This window comes from Paramormyrops kingsleyae, chromosome 1, assembly GCF_048594095.1.
Source record: "Paramormyrops kingsleyae isolate MSU_618 chromosome 1, PKINGS_0.4, whole genome shotgun sequence".
Lineage (NCBI taxonomy): Eukaryota > Metazoa > Chordata > Actinopteri > Osteoglossiformes > Mormyridae > Paramormyrops > Paramormyrops kingsleyae.
Genome location: NC_132797.1, coordinates 72,917,790 through 72,923,789, shown reverse-complemented (window position 1 = coordinate 72,923,789; position 6,000 = coordinate 72,917,790). Strand labels below are relative to the sequence as shown.

At 46.1% G+C, this 6,000-nt stretch overlaps 1 long non-coding RNA gene across 3 annotated transcripts; it reads right to left on the bottom strand.

Moving 5' to 3' along the window:
- Nucleotides 1-1,433: 1,433 nt before the first annotated feature.
- Nucleotides 1,434-5,996, bottom strand: LOC111856764 (uncharacterized). Of its 3 annotated transcripts, none has more exons than XR_002841381.2 (5): nt 5,871-5,996; nt 5,161-5,266; nt 4,315-4,488; nt 2,638-2,899; nt 1,434-1,815 (listed from the first exon to the last, which is right to left on the bottom strand). It is a non-coding gene; the product is annotated as an uncharacterized lncRNA (long non-coding RNA). The 3 variants fall into 3 exon arrangements; XR_011982336.1 differs by having other exon boundaries at nt 4,315-4,482; XR_002841447.2 differs by having other exon boundaries at nt 4,315-4,400.
- Between the last annotated feature and the right edge of the window lie 4 nt (nt 5,997-6,000).

Sequence of the window (6,000 nt, the reverse complement as noted above, 5' to 3'; positions counted from 1 at the left end):
ATACGTAGAGCTACCGCATCAGTGTGTGACAGCTTTCCCATTAGCGCCAAGTCGCAAAAGTGCGGCCCGAATGCGGAGAAAGGAGCACCGGCGAGATCAGATTGATTGAAAAGGGTTAACAGCATTATAGAGTTTCATTTTCTTATGTCAACAGATGAATTACAGCTGAACCTAGCGCGTCGAGATCAGGTCAGTAGTTTTGTCTGCTGCCTTAGGAACAAGACATGGATAACTGTCAAGGAATGGAAAAGTGTACTGTAAATTCATTAATTTATATAGCGCAGTATGGCAGCAAAATTAAAGCCGTGATTTCGTCAATGAAAGCAGACGCTTTTGAACAATGTCACTTTTTCTCGTCAATATTATGTCGAGGTCAGTAACTGGCGCGCTTGCATTTCCACCCATACTCAGAAGATGGCATCCACAAAACGCTCACCCCCACCCTGCCGTCACCCCTACCTGAGTTAACCTGACTTTCGTCTGACACAAATGAAAAAGTCCCTGAAATCGTCAGGCCTGGATCTACGCATTCTGTATTCAACAAACGCACCTTCATTTCTATTAATTTTGCAGCCATCAGGGGATTATACAAGCATGCAGAATAAAGAAACACATCATGCAAACACAATGCCGTGTTGCTGTCCTATGACATATAAACCTCAGGTTATGTGTGACACGTTAAGGCATGTTTATAAGTGAAAAATAATATTCATTTTACGTCACACAGCGTTGTCTTCATTGATAATATGAGCTGAACCGCATGTTGTTCAAAACTTCCTTTTTTCGAATTAGCTACACAGGCAGTGCATGGCTCAGTAGGTCTGAGTATTGTGGTCGGAAGGTGACTGGTTCAAATACCTGGGTCTTTTGAGGGATTTCACAACTGGACCCTTGAGCAAGGCCATTAACCCCCATTTACTGATACTGCTTCCTCAAAAAAAAAACGTACGTCGCTTTGGATAAAAACGTCTGCTAAATATAATATCCAATAGCGCCTATCAGTAAATAAAAACCTTGAGAATCAGACTCTGGGTCTCGGTCCTACGCAGAGCTCAGGGACATCGCGCCATCTGCCGGTAAACATAAAAACGACAGCACTCACATACATTTATCTACTAGAATTATGTTCGATTTCATTTTGCCTGAAATATTCAATTACATGTTTTATAAGCAGATTTACAAAATCACATGAAATATTATGTTTGCTATTCTTTTCCCGTTTCATGACTTCATTTTATACCACGCACGTTCTCCCATGTCGCGTGGGACTCCTCCCCTAATCAAAAACAATGCGCTTCGAGTAGATGGCGTCTCTGAATGGCCTATAGGCCTCGGGAGCGCGTGTTTGTTACCGCTACCAGATTTTCCTTCCCCTGGATTGTCCGGATAAAGGCTCAAGCTAAACGACATAAACTTCATGCAATACACATTGGTCCATTTCATTCTTTTATTTCTTTATTCCATTATTGCTGATTGATGTCAAAGGCCGGAGCCAGCTGTTTCTGTGTTAGTGGTAGAATAGGGTGAACCAGAACTAAATAAAAGGGAGAGAAAAGACCTACAGATATGTGTGTTAATGGTTTAGAGTAACGTGTGAAGGTAAATAGCCGGGACAGCATGAGCTACTGAAAGACTCCGGCAAGGAGACCCACAGGTGAATAAAGTTATACAAATAAACTAGTTATATAGAGAAATAGCTCATAGTTTATTTTTGTGACTGCACAATTGTGAGATGGTATCAGGGTGGGGTTGTGTAGAAGGCGTGATCCAGTCAGGTAGTAAATCTCCAGTCTTCACCAGGCGGAGTAACGTGCACTAGGAGAGTATGAGAATACATCATGCGGCGGAGCGCCGTGACAGATGCGCGGCGCGGCAGTTTCAATTCTATAAGAGCTTTTACTTCTGCAGTATTTCTACATAATAGCTCAGCGATAAATACAAGGCAGGACTAGCCATGTGACTTCAGGTGCGCTGTCATTAACGCGGTGATGCGTGCAGCTCACACCGGCCGAGTTTTATTAGAGAAGCGTAAATTAACGTCGGCCAAAGCTCTCCGGTTCCCTTTGTTCTCTTTCCTTCCAGGGTTAACAGAGGACAAAGAGATAATCAGATGGGACCGCTGCCTGTTACAAACCCACTTAAATCAGCCGCTATCATGTCGCGGAGAGGGCTATGATAGTTTGATGGCGAACGGCAGTTAAAATAAAAACACACACGGGGATTACGGACATTTCAGTGTGAGGATCGGCATTAGTCATTTTAAATTCTTTTGTGTTATTCACTAGGCTAGCTGAGTGGCTATGGAACAGCAGTGGATGAAGCTGATCCTGGGGGCATCAGCTTCCCAGATGTGGGGCAGAAGTGCTGATACTGTCATCTAGCGCTCTCTACAGACAGCAACCTGACTTTATTATGGTCTAGCACAATTACCAAACAACCCAAACGACTTCAATGCTCTTGCGAAAGTGAGATGGTACTTTGGGTATCGCTTGTGCTTTGAGAGTCTGATTGTGGCTGACTGTAGTGCTGTCAGACTCGTTCAAAGGATAAATCACTGCTCAGCGACAGAAGGACAATGGGCTGGTCAAACACTATGGACACTGCAAACGGGAGAACGCAGAAGATCCCTCAGCACACCTGGAGGAATCCGGAATCCCAGCGGGTCACCATGGAGACCGGTGGAATCTCCAGAGCTGCAGGAGTGACAGAGCAGGCGGAGATCTCTGTCCCTAACAGGCCTAGCGGGAGCAGCGCTGTCCTCCCTCTGGTCACATTGCTGCGGGCTGTTTCCATGGGTGCCACTGCTGGGATCATGAACTCCCACAAGCAGGAAGTGGCACAACATCTAGGAGGGTTTCGGCTGTGCTGAGCTGAAGCCTTTCTATGATGATATCAGTAGCTAAGGATGAAACGGTGAGAAATGAGAAGATATTCTTTAAATAAGAAGTTTAGTCTGCACCAAGGGGGAAACTCAACACCTAAGAGACCACTCTATATTTTTAAACATATCTCCTAGAAGCAGGACTGAAGTCCCATGAAGCAAGGAAGAAGCCCTTCATTAATGAGAAGCAAGGAAGAGCCAGGCTGCAGTTAGCAAAACACAGATGCACATCTATATATTGAGAAATGAGTGAAACAAAAAAAAATTGTCCTGTGGCCTTTTCAATTTTTTCAGAGCTGTAACTCATCTCTGTACATTTTATAATGGTTTCTGAAGTTTGGGCATTGCTGTCACATAACGTTTCGTACATAATGATCCATGCCCACTGGAGCATTCTCATGCGTGCCAAGTGTTTGTTCTCTGCGATCAGATCAGTCCATGCATTTCACTGACTCATAGAGAAGAAAAAAACTGCCCCAGACCTGCTCTTTCACAGGGACCGTGCTCTCAAAATGAGCATGATAGGTGACCGGACGACTTGTGCCCAGTGACCGGACTGAGGTGGCACATTCAGGGAGACCCAGGCCAAGCAGGGCTGTCTCTCCTCTGTCCGCAGCCTATCAGTGTCAGGCTCATTGGGTTATTCCAATCATCACGCCTGTTAAACGATGCACAGTCTGGGCTCTGAAATTAGTCTGCAGAGAATCTGGTGAGCCATTTGGTGTTGTCTTGTAAATTTTACACCTCGATAAAAATGACAAAACAGGGATTTTTCTAAGATATACGCCCAGCCGATGTACTTGTCCCTACATACAGTGTTTTTTTTTGCAGGATACAATCAGATAAACTGAACAAAATGAGAAGCCCAGATGAATAAGTGACTCTTTCTCCCCACGTGGCCTGTCATCTGGGGGCTGCGTTGCAGTGACTCCCCCCCTTTCTTCTTGCGTCAGCATGGGAGCCGCCAGGGGCCTGCGGAGGTGAAAAACGACGCGGGCTGGGGGCCGCGCTCTTCCTGTGCCTGAATTATGGCGTACGGGGACAGCAAACCCCGCAAAAGTGTCCCTGCGGCTAACCCACGTAACAAAACCCACCCACTCCCCTCACCCAGCCTGAACCCACGCCATTCTTTCAGCCCTGATTCCCTCCCTATGGTCAGGCCCAATAAAATCAGATTCATGGGTATTTCCGGCACTATGAAGCAATCAGCGCTGAGGGCCAACAGAGCACGTCTTCCCTACCACTCCATAAAGGATGGGGGATACCGCAACGGAAGGGGGAAGGAAGCTGGAGAGAACGCAGCACAGCAAACAATCATGCAACAGTGTGGAGACTGTTGCCATGTGTGTGTGTGTGTGTGGGGGGGGGGGGGGGGGAGGACCCATACAAATGGCTATAAACACACCCTGTCCCTTGTGCCCCAGATACTGCACCTCGAACGGCAAGAGCAGAACCACACATTTGCCAGCCGAACGCCCGGATCACACCCAATGGGACTGTGTTCCACTCCTGAGGGACCCTGGCGAAGAAGAGATGGAAGAAGGACAGGAGGATGTGGTATCCTGGAGCAACAAGCTGTCTCCACGGCCAAGCTCGACCGGCTGCACCTCCAGAACCAAGAAATGAATATTGACTTGAATTCAAGACTCACCTGAATATCAATTCCAATAAAAAAAAATCTAAGTGTAAAATGGCCACATTTGGCATGTATTATATTACAATAACTTGCTATCCAGCCTGCTTCGGTTATTAACAGGGTCATGTTGATGACACCCTGCTGGCATTTAACAATATTTAATTTGCTTTTTCACTTTTGACCGAAAAAGCGTGAAAGTACTGCAGGACAGCCTCAGCCCGCGGTTAATTAGCATAATGCATGACAAAAGGCAACTTTGAGTGTGACTATCTGTGTGAAAAATGATCCTTTACACAGTGACACAGCTGCATGTTCTGTGAAATGCTCTGATTAAAAACACAACACAAGCCCCCCCTCCTGGAACTTGAACTTTCAACCTCTTTGGTCCCAAGCTCCCTGCTTACCCAACCCCCACATCTCTGTCTGACATTGCTGCTCTTTATGCCTCGAGGTGTTACTTCTGTTGTGTGGAAGTCCCCCCCCCCCCCCATAAACATTACAGCTCACAAAACACAATTTATTGGGTCTGTAAAATGCCGTTTATGAGCAAAGGAGTAGAGAAAATGTCTGTCAAACGTTCAAGGTTATCAGTACAGCGAGTAAAACTCCAGCATAATTCATAGAGACCCCTTTCTAGCCTCACCTGTTATACATCAGAAGATAAATGGCTGGGTATTTTTTGAGATGTCTCAGTCTGCTTCCCTCCCACCGCCAATAAAGGAGACCTGGAAATCTCTCTCTCTCTCTCTCTTTGACGGGAAATAGAAGAGAAACACATTTAGAGAAAATATGGACTCTCGCCTAGTTTAGCCGAAGGATTTACGTCCGCGCCGTCTTTCGGAGCGGCAGAGCGGCGCTTTCCGTCCCCCGCGGGCCGCGTGGGCGTTCCGCCGTCCCCTCCGTTACGTGCCACCGGCAGCCTGCGGCAGAGCGCCGTCCCACAAGGCGCGACATCCACTCACCCAGTGGGACAGTGTAGCAAATTCATTACACCGCAAAAGCAGACGTGTGACCTGTTTTTGTTTTGTTACTCTTGTTTGTGCTCGATCTTTCGTGTCCACAAAGATTTAGGGTTAATTTTATTTATTATGTCACATAATGTTTTTTTCCACTTGAGTGATATAGTTGATGAAGATCAGTGTATTAAATGTTTTTGAATTTACAAGGCAGAGATACAGGCTAGTCAGTAGGGATGATTCGCTTAGTCTAAACAGTGGGCCTAAATACGATAATTATGTTTGCAAAACAGATTGTGGAATATTTGCATTTTATTAAACAGTCATATCTAATTTAACATGCGTTGAGCTTTGATCAGTTGTAGCCTATCTTTACAGTCATATTTATGTCACTTACTCGACAGCGCCGTGTTAAGTTATAGTCTACCGGTGTTCGCCCATCACGCCGATGGCTCTCCCCTCCTCGCAACTCCACTGGAGTTGATCACGCCGGGCGCCGACCATGTCCCTGTTCGCTTCGGAGCAAA